Source organism: Gracilinanus agilis, chromosome 2, assembly GCF_016433145.1.
Source record: "Gracilinanus agilis isolate LMUSP501 chromosome 2, AgileGrace, whole genome shotgun sequence".
Classification (NCBI taxonomy): domain Eukaryota; kingdom Metazoa; phylum Chordata; class Mammalia; order Didelphimorphia; family Didelphidae; genus Gracilinanus; species Gracilinanus agilis.
Window position 1 is genome coordinate 283,089,528 of NC_058131.1, and position 14,029 is coordinate 283,103,556.

Below are 14,029 nucleotides of genomic sequence, written 5' to 3' on the forward strand. Positions count from 1 at the left end.
CACTCTAATACTGTGATCCAAAGACTTTGCCTGGGGTCTCACAGCATTTCCGCGGCAGAGCTGGGATTAGGTCTTCTGACTCCCAAGCCAATATATTTTTTTTTTAAACCCTTAACTTCGGTGTATTGTCTCATAGGTGGAAGATTGGTAAGGGTGGGCAATGGGGGTCAAGTGACTTGCCCAGGGTCACACAGCTGGGAAGTGGCTGAGGCCGGGTTTGAACCTAGGATCTCCTGTCTCTAGGCCTGACTCTCAATCCACTGAGCTACCCAGCTGCCCCCCGCAAGCCAATACTTTTTGCTGGGCAGCAAAGCTCAGTGCTAAGCTTGGAACCCATATATGTGGGTTCAGAGCCTGCCTTTGATGACCATTCATAAGCCTCCCCAAGCCTTAGTTTCTTCATCTGTAAAATGAGGATTGTATTACCTACCTGGAAGGGTTGCTTTGAGGTTTAAATGAGCGAATGTATAAGTGAAACTTTAAGGTGCTATATAAATGCCTATTGTTGATCGTGCAATCATTACACAGAAGAGATGCCAAACAGAACCTCTGAAGGATGGAAGGAACTCTCTGTGTAATATTTCTCTACCTCTTTCAAGGTAATTAATTCAGCTAAGCTGTACCCCTGTTCTCTCCCACTTTAAAGATAAGAAAAACCGAGGACACGAAAGTCAAGCAACCTGCTTGGGTCAAACCATTGGCCGTGACTGGGACTAGAACTCGGGGTCTTCCCTTTGCTCAGCTTTCCACACAGGCAAACATCACACTCGTATGCTCACACGCCACACAGGTCACACACGCACAGGAACGGCCTTGGACTGGCCCCTAAACCCTCCCCCCCTTCCCCCAGCCCTCTTGCAAAAACCCAGCCATGACAAGGAGCCCTCGGCTCTCTGAGCCCCTGGGAGAGCTCCCAGGGCCGCGGCGCCTTCCTGGGCCTCTGCCGCTGGGCTTCTAGGTGACATGTGCCAGGGTAATATGTGGTCCCGTACCTCGAGGTGCACATTGATGTATAACCACTATATATCTTCCAGCTCCTCCACCACCCGGGCGGGGAACTCTGCTGGCGGAGCAGCGAGCGCCTCTCAGAGGGAGGCCAACCAATCAGCGTCACTCACTGTAACAAGCTAACGAGGCCTGCTCGACTCCCTTAATTCACCCGGGGAAGGGGCTCTTTGTTTGGTCGCCAAGACGGGTATCGGCGGCGGCGGCGGCGGCACTGGAGAATATCATCCACCAGGGTTGCTCTTCCTCCTATCCCTGTCCTCCAAGCCAGCCTCCCAGAACAGGAGGGAGCAGAGGTCCGGGGCAGGTCTCGGAGCTGAGGAAAAGGCCCCGAGGCATGGACTCGGAACTTGGGGAGCAAGGGAACAAGGGTCAAAAAGTGGCCTGAGGGATCCCTCCTCCCTCAGGAAAAACACTGGGAATTTTCCTCAGCAGAAAAGGCTGAAGGAGAGGGATCTGCTCACATGCTGCCTGATGACAGCTCTTCTAGGGTTATTTAACTCAACCATTGCCATTGCATTTTTCCTCCATCCAGATTCCTTTAGGGCAAGTACCATGGCTTATACCTCTCTGTAGAACACCTAGCCGAGGTCCCAGTGCTCTTTAGGTGCTCCATATAATCTAGTAGGCAGCTCGATAGGTAGGAAAGGAGGAAGGAAAGAGTAGGCAGGAAGGGGACAGAGAGAGGGAGGCAAGAAAGGGAGAGAAAAAGGAGAGAAGGGGGAAAGAGGAAAGAAAATATTAGAAGGAAGGAGGGAATGAGGATGGAAGGAAGGAGGGAGGGAGAAAGGAGGAAGAAAGGAGGGAATGAAGGAGAGAGGAAAGAGGGAATGAGGGAGGAAGGAATGAAGGAGGAAAGAATGAGGGAGGAAAAGGGAACGAGGGAGGAAGGATAGGAGAGAGGAAGAGAGGGGGAAAGGAAAAAGGAAGGGAAGAGAAAACGAAAGAGAATTATAGTTTTAAAGGTAGAAGAACCTCAGAAAACATTTAGTCCAACTTCCTTACTTGACATATGAAGAAAGAGGCCAAGAAAAAGCAAATGTCTTGCCCACAGACATACTGACAGGTAAATAGATACTTAGTTCCTCATTCTGTGAATCTTATCTGATCCAGAATTAAACCCTTCTAGGCTAGATGCTCTTGAGTTGCAGTGGTGGAAAACATTCCTCTTCTGATGGCTGACCCTCGGAGGCCACTGAGTCTCTAACATTAGCTAGGCTGGTTCTTGGAGGATTCATGGTCCATCACTACCCCACATCAGCCTGTGTTCTTCTTTTCCCAATCCTCTATTAGATAAATCTTCAATATGAAGTCTTTCCAGAGCTTGTGTTCTGATGTCAGAGCCCTTGACAGCTCAGGGCTACCTCTACTCAACAATAGCAATGAAGCATTCATGGAGGACTTGCATGGAGGAAAGCAATAGATAATCAGGATTAAGTTACATCAAGAGAGTTATGTGTAAGGAAGAACAACTTAGTAAAGCACCGGGCAAAACAAAGGATAGAAGTTATGTCTCTGTTAAGTTTCGGAGGACAAGGTCTATTAGGCCTCTGTCTTTGAGAGTAAAGGCTTTCACCATTGGAGATGGGGGCTGAACTCCCTTGCAGTTCTAGAATCCTACAAAGGAGCCTTCTCTCCTTCACAACTCTTCTCCACTGCTCTCCTAAGCAATGTCCACTCCTACTATATACTGATTCTTCTTTGATGGACTGGCAACCTGTGCATGGGCTCCCCTAATCACAGGAGGAAGAGAAGCTTCTCAGTCTTAGCAGAAGAAATGGAACCCTTTGTCTAGAATAAGAGATTCTCTTCTGGGTCTCTTTTGCCTTTTTTAAAAATTTAAAATAATTTTCTTTCTTTCTCTCTCTCTCGAGGCAAATGGCACAGTGGCCTACAGTCAGGAAGACATGAGTTCAAACATTGTCTCAGACACCTACTGGCTGTATAACTCTGAACAAGTCATTTAACTTCTGTCTACTTCAGTTTCCTCAACTGTAAAATGGAGATCATAATATTTAGCACTTACCTCTCAGGATTGTTGAGAGGATCAAATGAGATTATGTTTGTAAAGTGCTTGGCAGGATGCTTGCTACATAGTAGGAGCTTTAATAAATGCCTGTTCTGTTTTCCTTTTGAGCTTATCTCCTTTTTTGTGTCCCAGATCTTTCACGAATTCCTTGGGTGACCTTGAGAACGTTACTACCCTTATCTGGGCTTCAGTTTTTCTTATGTGTAAAAAGAGGGGATTGGACCAGGTGACCTCCAATTTCCTTTCAAGTTCTGTGATTCTATGAGCTCTGTCTGCTACTCAACATTATCTCTCTGGTGGCAACCTCTGCTTCTCTTCACCCTTTACCCTTCCTAGTTATGTGGCAGCCTCAAGATATGCTGAGGAAAGCTGAGAACAGTTGAACCTGCCTCCTAACCTATTTGACTCCAAAAACTATTGAGGATTGACTCCTTATATGGGGTGAAACTTGTTCTCCAACTCAGTCTATCTATATTTCTATCTTTATCTCTGTCTCTCTCATCTCAATCTCTATCTTTATACCTCTATCTATATCTCATTTCTCTCTATATGTATGGGCATATGTATAGATTTATTCACATATAGTTAGTTGTATGTATTTATAGATATTATAAATATGCATTTGTAATATATCAGTATAAATATATACTTATTTATATGTGTATGTATACATATTTTATATATATGAAGAATGGCCAAGGCGGGAATAATATTAATATAAATTCAGTTTTAAAAAAGCAAATATGAGAAGCAGCTAGGTAGACACTTCCTAGCTGTGTGATCCTGGGCAAGTCACTCTACCCCCATTGCCTTAGTCCTTACCACTCCTCTGCCTTAGAACTAATACACAGTATTGATTCTAAGACAGAAGGTAAGGGTTAAAAAAAAAGAAGAAAATATATGTGCTAGTGCAATATAGACTGAAAAATTGAACAAAGCCTTTGTGGGATCTGGAACTGGACAAGTATGGGCTTTGGTTACCTAATTAGCAAAAGGAGGGGACTAGATCTGGATGATCCCTAAGGTCTCTTTAGAAATTTAAAATCTCATGCTCCTAGAAGTGCCAGTGGAAGCCTAGATGTGTTTGCTTTTAGGAGAGGTAAATGCTATGAGGAAATATAAGAACTTAAAGACAAAAAGAAAAGGAGAAATCTCAAGGCTGGGCAGGAGAATGGCATTGTGCAAGATGGAGCCTGTATACCCAAGTAAAAAGCTTGAGAGCAACAGAGGAAGATAAGTAGCTCAGGAGGACTAATTGGAAGGAGAATTAGGAGGTGCTCAGGAAAGAGAAATGAGTTCATGGAGGCTACTATGTCTGGGAAACCACAGGAGTTTCATAACAAAAACAGCAACAGTAATATATACATATATTCCTCAGTTGTAAAATGGGGATAAACCTACCTCCCAAAAAATATTCTAAGTATCAAATTGGGTTTTTTTTTTACTTAAACAGGGTTAAATGACTTGCCCAGAGCCACACAGGTAAGAAGTTTCTGAGACCAGATATGAGCCCTGGTTCTCCCACCCCAGACTTGGAACTCTAACTGCTGTACTACCTAGTTGCCCTTTTTGAGATGTTTTTTGTAAAGTGCTTAGTACAGCTCCTGGCACATAGTTTTTGTTGTTCAATCATTTCAATCATATCTGACTTTTTGTGGCCCTATTTGGGGTTTTCTTGGCAGAGATATTAGAATGATTTACCATTTCCTTCTCCAGCTCATTTTATAGATGAGAAAACTGGAGCAAATAAGATTAGGTGACTTGCCCAGGGTCACAAAGCCACTAGGTATCTGAATGGATTTGAATTCAGGAAGATGAGCCTTCCTGATTCAAAACCCTGAGCTCTATTTGCTATCCTACCTATGTTAATACTAGTTATTATTATTATTATTAGACAACCCAGACACAAAAGACCTTACCCATAACAGGTCCTACTCTACAAATACTTGTTGAGTACTTCCTTGGTGAACCTAGGAAGATTTCTCTTTGAGGTTGGTATACAAACGAAACATGAAACTGGAAGATGAAAATCAGAGAAACAGCTTAATAAGAGCATGATTAGCTGAATTAAGTGGTATCAAGCCAGCTTAAGGCAAGACTATGCACCTGTACATTTATCTACCTGTAAAGAGTTGTCTCCTCTAAGACTCTGCCTTGTAGTAAACTGGTTTAGTACCATAAATAGCTCACTGGGCAAGTGTTGGGCTAAAGACACTCTTAAGAGGAGAGACACCTGGTGCCAGGCTCAAAGTCAATTTGGTACAACCTTTTGGCAATCTTCTCTTCAGTATATCCAACAAGATGTTGCCCAGTTTCTGTTTGGTGACATCCTTATTTGACCCCAATTACAAGTCTGCTCATGAAGAACTCATTCCTTCCTGACTCAGTTCATCCTCCTTTTTGGCTGTTAAAAAGGTCTTCCTTCCATGCCCAAAGGACCATAAAATCTAGTAATTTAATCTAGTAATACCACTACTAGGTCTGTATAGCAATGAAAATGGGGAAAGGACCTTTTTGTACAAAGATATTTATAGCTGCTCTTTTTGTGGTGGCAAAGAATTAGAAAATGAAGGAATGTTCATCAATAGGGGAATAGCCGGACAAATTGTAGTATATGTTGGTAATTGAATACCATTGTGTTATAAGAAATGATAAGCAAGATGATTTCAGAAAAAACTGGGAAGATTTATATGAACTGATGCAGAGTGAAATAAGAAGAACTGGGATAATATTGTACATAGTAACAGCAATATCATACTACAATCAGCTGAGAAAACTTGGTTCCTTTCAGCAATACAATGATCTGGGACAATTCTAAATGATTTATGACAAAGACTGCTATCCATCTCCAGAGAAAGAACTGTTGGAGTTGGATGAATATCAAAGCATACTATCTTTCACATCAGTGTATTCATGGTTTTATTTTAGGGTTTGGGTTTTACATGAGTGTGTTCTTACAACAATGACCAATATGGAACTGTGTTTTGCATGATAATACATGTATGGACCAGAAAAACAAAAACAAAAAAATTTAAAAATTAAAAAAAATTAATGTCTAAAAAAAAATTTCTTCTAATGTCAAACCAAAATAGACCTCTGCCATTTCTACTGTTGCTGGTCAGTTGTTTTTCATTCATGTCCAACTCTCCCTGACTCCATTTGGGGTTTTCTTGGCAGAGATTCTGACATGGTTTGTCATTTCTTTCTCCAGCTCATTTTACAGATAAGGAAAGTGAGGCAAAAAAGGGTTAAGTGACTTGCCCAGGGTTATACAGCTAGTATGTACCTGAGGCCAGATTTGAACTCAAAGAAGATGACTCTTCCTGACTCCCGACCCACTACTATGTCCACTGTTCTACCTAGCTATTCCAATCATTTCTACAAATTCCTCCTAATTCTGTCCTCTGGGGGCCAACAGACTAAGTGTGATTCTTCTTTCACATGACATCCCTTTAAATGCTTGAAGATAGCTAGCATGACTCCACTTCTCTCTCTAGGTTACATCTCCAGTTCCTTCAGCTGAGAAGTCTTTGAGAGAAATAAAAAAAGGGAAGACTACAGTTCCCAGGGTCCTGTCTTTGGAGGACAAAATATAGAATCTTGTAGATGAGAGAAGCCTTAGAAACCATTTAGTTTGATTTCATTATCAGGAAGGGAAGTCCACATTCAGCATTTTAAAGACAGTTTTTGTTTGTATACTTCCAATGTCAGGAAGTTCATTACTGCCCATAAGGCAGCTAGTTCCATTGCTAGACAGTTCTGATTGCTTACAAGTCCTTGTTTATTTATATTAAGCTGGAATTTGCTTCCTTGTACATAATAAGATCATAAGACTTACTAAAGAGAAACTCAAAGGCCATTTAGTCCAACCCTTCATTTTACAGATGAGGAAACTGAGACCCCAGAGAAATCTCTACAAACTCATTTTCTTTCCTGGCAATCTCTTGTTTTTCAGCTTCTCTCAATTAGCCCTCCTGAACTGTTCCCCTTCCCTAGCAGCTCTCACGCTTTCACTCAGGTCTGTGGATCTACATCTTATGCCAAATCATACTCACTTTCAGTTTTTCCCTTCCTCTGTCTACTTTCTCTAAAAGTCTCTGTATTTATTCATATCATTTACTTCTTCTGAAAGCTATACATCTAGGCTTTTACTGGCACTCATAGGAGCATGAGATGTTATAATTCTAAAAGGAACTTACTTTGAGATCATTTAGATCTGTCCCTTTCCTCTATTGATAAAGAAATTGACACTCATACTTATCCAGTTCTGGACCCCACAAAGGACTCATTCATTCTTCAGTCCATCCTGGCAGAAAGTGACACAAGTAGTAATTGTCAAAAGTGGGATTTGAACCCAGGACCTCTGACTCTACTACTTTTTCCATTGTGCACTTCTATTCACTGGTTCTTTTTTTTCCCCATTTTTTATTGTCATGTGAAACACACTTCCATAATGGTCATTGTGGTAAGAGCAAACTCATACATAACCAAAACCCCAAAATAAAATCACAAATACACTGATGTGAAAGACAACCCCAACAGTTCTTTCTCTGGAGGAAGAGAGCATTCCCCATTATAGGTCTTTCAGGATTATCTCACATCATTGCATTGTTGAGAATAGCCAAATTTTCACAGATAATCATCATCCAATATTGCTGTTATTGTGTACAATGTTCTCCCAGTTCTGCTCATTTTGCTCTGCATCAGTTCCTGCAGGTCTTTCCAGCTTTTTCTGAACTCATCTTGCTTATCATTCCTTATAGCACAATAGTATTCAATTACCAACTTGTACCACAATTTCTCCAGCCATTCCCCGATAGATGAGCATCCCCTCATTTTCTAAGTCTTTGCCACCACAAAAAGAGCAGCCATAAATATTTTTGTGTAAGTATGTACTTTCCCTTTTTTTTATTATCTCTTTGGGATACAGACCTCATAATGGTATTACCAGATAAAGGGTACACACAGTTTTATAGCACTTTGGGTATCGTCCCAAATTTTCCTCCAGAATGGCTGGATCAGTTCACAACTCCACCAACAATGCATTAGTGTCCCAATTTTGGGACTCTCTCCTCTCCAACATTTACCACTTTCCTTTACTGCCATATTAACCAATCTGATAGGTGTGAAGTGGTAACTCAGAGTTGTTTTAATTCAAAAATTAATTTAATTAATCTTTAATTTTAATTTAATTAAAAATTAATTTAATTAATTTAATTAATCTTTAATCCCAAGGGTGACATAACATTTTTCATGATTCTATTTATTGATAGCTTTGATTTGCTCATCTGAAAATTGCTTGTTCATAACCTTTGACCATTTGTCAATTGGGGAATGGCTTGTATTTTTATAAATTTACCTAGTTCTTTATAAATTTGAGAAATTAGACCTTTATCAAAGACATTTCTTATTTTAAAAATTTCCCAATTTGTTATTTCCCTTCTAATATTGGTTAGATTAGTTTTGTTTGTACGAAAGCCTTTTAATTTAATATAATCAAAATTATTCATTTGACATCTTATAATAATCTCTATCCCTTGTTTGGTCATTAATTTTTCCCTTCTCCAAAGATCTGCTAGGTAAACTATTCTGTGTTCCCCTAATTTGGTTATGGTATCACTCTTTATAGCTAAATCATATATTCATTTTGAACTTATCTTGGTATAGAGTGTGAGTTATTGGTCTTATTCACTGTTTTTAAGGGGCAGTTAGGTGGTGTAGTGGATAAAGCACCAGGCCTGGACTCAGGAAGATCTGTATTCAAATCTAACCTCAGAAACTGGGCAAGTAACAACCCTATTTTGCTTCAGTTTTTCATGGAGGCACATTAGAGAAGGAAATGGCAAACCACTCCAGTATCTTTACCAAGAAAATCGAATGGACAAAGTCCATGGGGTCACCTCAAGCAGGCATAAATGAACAACAGGTTCTTGTTCTACCCCCTGAATCTACATGGACTAAGTGTAACACTTCTTCTGCCTGACCCCCTTTCAGGTAACTCAAGCTAACTATCATGTCTCCCATAAGTCTTCTTCATATGATTCACTTGAATGATGATGAAGGAAGATGACCAAAAATGAAAACCTCAGGGAGCCTTTAAAATGGGGGATGGAGGTAGTCCCCTGGGTCTATACTCTTCTTTCATTAGGCCCTATTTTAATTTATTGAGGTATAGTAGAATGGTAGTGAGGAGAATCCTTAGGGGATCTTGTAAATCAGATGAAGAGAGAACATAAGAAAATGGGAGAAGAGTATTGAAATATGCAACATGAGCTTGTATCCTGCCATCCTTGATCCCCTGACTTTCTTTTTTTTTTTTTGAACCCTTACTTTCTGTCTTAAAATCAATAGTAAATATTGGTTCCAAGAACTATGCTCAAAGGGCTTTAAAAGACTATCTGCCTTTTGTTCTAGCCATAGCATTGCTTAGATTATACCCCAAAGAGATAATAAGGAAAAAGACTCGTACAAAAATATTTATAGCTGGGCTCTTTGTGGTGGCAAAAAATTGGAAAATGAGAGAATATCCTTCGATTGGGGAATGGCTGAACAAATTGTGGTATCTATTGGTGATGGTATACTATTGTGCTCAAAGGAATAAAGAACTGGAGGAATCCCATGTGAACTGGAATGGCCTTCAGGAACTGATGCAGAGTGAAAGGAGCGGATCCAGGAGAACATTGTACACAGAGACTGATACACTGTGGTACAATCGAACATAACGAACTTCTCTACTGGTAGCAATGCAAGGATCCAGAGCAAGGCTGAGGGACTTATGAGAAAGAAAACTAGCCACATTCAGAGGAAGAACTGTGGGAGGAGAAACACAGAAGAAAAACAACTGCTTGAACACATGGGCTGATGGGGATATTATTAGGGATGTAGACAAAACGATAACTCTGGTCCAAATATCAATAATATGGAATTAGGTCTTGATCAATGATACATGTAAAACCCAGTAGAATTGTGCATCAGCTAAGGGGGGATTGGGGGGCCTGGGGGAGAGGGAAAGAACATGAAATATGTAACTATGGAAAATATTCAAAATTAAAAAAAAATTTTTTAATAAATAAATGTTGGTTCAAAGGCAGAAAAGCGATAAGGAATAGACAACTGGAGTTAAGTGACTTGTCTAGGGTCACACAGCTGGGAAGGATCTGAGGCCAGATTTAAATTCAGGATCTCCAGTCTCCACACCTGGCTCTCTATCCACTGAGCCAACTAGCTGCCCCTCTCTGATTTTCATTAGGAATTGATCTTACTAAATTGTAAGCTACTTGAAGACAGTGAAGTGTTCCTTTCATCTCTGAATCTCTTCTTGCACTAAACACAGAACCTTGTGTGTATTACATGATTATGAAATCTTCCTTAAGCAAATAAGTGAATGGATTAATATGTGGCTTCATCAGATGTTCTTCCTAACTAGGCCACATTCTCCGTTAGAGAAGAAATCATATCTCCCATTTCCTCTGTTTCACAACCCCATCCAGGGCTTAGCACATAAAAGGTGCGCAGGATAGGTATTGACCAATGAAGAGGTCACTGCAATTTTTCTGAGAAGCGGGCATAATCCCCACACTACAACCACCATCAAATTGCTTTTATCCCCGGCTCACATTTAATACTTGTCATGTCCCAACAATATGTCAGATGCTATATCCAACCTCGAGCCAGGTCTAGTCTCGGACCAGGAGAAGGAGTCTCTCCCCTGCAAATAGACAAAGCAGAGCAAGGGTCACACACCCCAAGAGAAATGAAGGAAAACAGGGAGGAGACACGCTGAGCAGCTGGAGTCTGCCTTTAGGTTGTTTCTCAGGGAGGCAGAGCTGGGGAAAGAGTAGGTCTGAGAAAGTTCCAGGAACTTGTGTAATAATTGGGGTGGGATAGGGAATGGGGAGAACACTGGACCAAGACTCAGGAAACCTGCGATCTGGCTCTGCCACTAACTTGTTTTGCAAGCTTGGACAACCTACTTCAAATCTCTAAGCCTCATTGTGCTCCTGTGTAGATGAGAGACTTGGAATTCATGGGCTCTGGGGTCCCTTTTAGCTCTGATATTGTCCTGTTTATTCTAAGATCCCTTCTAGCTTTGCTTTTCTCTGTTCTATGGCCCCTTTTTTTTCTGATTTTTCTAAGTTCCCTCTAACTTTGTTATTCTATTCTATTCTCTCTTATCCTATTCCATTCTATCCTACAGATTCAACTTAAACATTAATTAAGCAACAATTAACTGTAAAGCATTGTGCTTGGCATAGAGCAGTGATGGTGAACCTTTTATTTTATTTTATTTTTACTTTTTTAACCTTTACCTTTCATCTTAGAATCAAAATTGTGTATTGGTTCCAAGGCTGAAGAATGGTAAGGGCTACTAGGCCTTACCCCTAAGGGGGTCAAGTGACTTGCCCAGGGTAGCCCATCAAGGAAGTGTCTGAGGCCAGATTTAAACCCAGGACTGAGCCATCCAGCTGCCCCAATGATGAACCTTTTAGAGACCATTTGTGGTGCCTGCCATCCCTAAGAGACTGAATTCTGGGCACACCCTGCCTCTCCCCACTTACTCCACATGGGGAGGGAGAAAGTGCTCCCTTTGGGCTACTGGGTGGAGGGAGGGGTGGGTGATGTGAAAAAATGTCAGGCATGGTGAAGCTGGGGAGGGGATCAGCTCTGCCGAAGTCTCTCTGCCTTTTTGTAACAAACTGGGGGGACGTGGGGGTGGGGGTGCACAAGCCCACAAAGAGCACTCTACATGCCATCTTTGGCATACGTGCCATAGGTTCATCATCACTGGCATAGAGGATAAGACAAAAGGGAACTTACATTTTACTTTGAATGAGGGAAAGATACAGTGAATGTGTCTATAAATATATATGTGTATACATATGTATATATACACATGCATATGTGATTATGTTGAATACAAAGTAAGAAATGAAGAGGGGCAAAGGATAAATCAGACAAGCATCTTTGAGGAATCAAAGAATGCTGTAAACTAGAAGGACCAGGAAGGCTACACAAAAGAGATAAAGTAGGGGAAAAAAAGTTAAGAAATCTGTAAGAGCTAAAAAGGGGAGTGAGTACATTCCAGGCTTGAGGGATGGTCTGTGGGAAAGCACTGAAATGGAAGATGGCTTGAAGAGTTTAGGGAAGTGAATGCATGTCTGGAAAGAAGGGGAGAAATGCAAAATGTCTGAGCTAGATTGTGGAAGGCCTAATGAGGACTAAGTGAAAGTATTTCATCATAGAAGAAATAAAGATGAATGGGTACCAGCACAAGAGATTGAGAAAGTAAGAGGAGAGCCAGGAGAAAGCAATGCCACAGAAGCCAAAGAAAAAGAGAGATTATCCAAAGAGAGGGGGTGGTTGGCAGCATCCTAAGGTGCAGAAAAGTGAAGGAAGATGAAGACTGATAAAAGGCCTTTGGATTTAGCAATTGAGAGATCCCTGATAACCTATGAGAGATAGAATAGTTGGGTCAGAAGCCAGATGACCAAGAGTTGAAGAGATATCACCTTCTCTTCCAAGAAGTATTTCCACATTTTCCTAGTAAGTTAATGCCCTACTCTAAATTAAGAATAGATTCTGAGGCAGCTGGGTGGCTCAGTGGATTGAGAGCCAGGCCTAGAGGTCCTAGATTCAAATCTGGCCTCAGATACTTCCTAGCTGTGTGACTCTGAGCAAGTCACTTAACCCCCATTGCCTAGCCCTTACCACTCTTTTGTCTTAGAATCAATACACAGTATTGATTCCAAGACAGAAGGTAAGGGTTAAAAAAAAAAAGAATAGATTCTGTCTATATCCCATATTTACTTCTCTGTGAACATGTTGCAACCCCCTGGTAGAATGTAAACTCCTTGAGGGCAGGGACTAGAGCCTCACTTTAGTATCTGTGTTCTTATCACTAGCATGTTAACTGTTATAGGAGGTGTTTAATAAACACTTATACAATTAAATTGATTTGAATTGTCTAGCACTGGGGAAACAAAAACAGATATGAGAATAGTGACTCACAATGGGTGGTTATAATTTTTTCAGTAAAACATCAGAGGAATTCACTGACAGAGTGAAAGGGATGAAGATGGTGCTAGAGAACTGAGGAAGAAATAGAAGGTTCTGAACAGTCACTATAGATAATGTGATCAGAAAGAGTCCATTAGAAATGAAGAAAATAATTGCCATGCAGCAGTGAGGACCCAATTGAGGTTAGACAACCAGAATTTATGGTGGACTCAGCTGTCATGATTTCATGACATTCTCTGGCAGTTTAATGCTTTAATACTGTTTAATGTTTAATACAGTTCAGGAATAAGAGCACTGAAGATGAGTGGTGTAGACTGATGGTTGGTATGGCATAAGCAGTGGAAAAACAACAAAGCAAAGGATTCAAAAATATTTTGCTGAATGGGTTAACTGGAGGGTTGAGCCTGTGATGGGGGAAAGTGAGGCCAGTTGCAAATTGGTTACAACAAAGGAAAATGTTCCTGGACTTCATCCCAAAGACCCATACCAAACAGGTCAGAGAGGTTCCCTGCCCTCCAGGAGCTTATAATCAAACACAGACACCGGGCATGCAAAACACACAGAAGGACTGAACTAGTTTGACAGATGGCATATCAGCTAGAGTCAAACCTTCACATAAATAAATCAAAAACATATTTCCATAACGAACACAGTCCTAGAGTCCCTGGTTCATCAGCTAAGTAAGAGGTAAAAGAACAGATGGTAATTCAGGTAGGAAAAGCAAATCTCAAGGTGGCAGAAATAAGGGCTATGTCAACTCTAAGGGACATGACTGAGGGCACTAATACCTGGACTATAGAAATATCAAATTTTTCTTTCAAAGAGTTTCAAGTCCTTCATGAATATAGTATTTTCCTAATGTTATGATAGCCCTGGAACATGAGGAGAGTGTGGGAATGACTGTGCCATTTAACACTAAGGGGGAAACTGAGTCACAGAAAGATCTGATTGGTTGGAGAAAGTACAGGAATATACTTT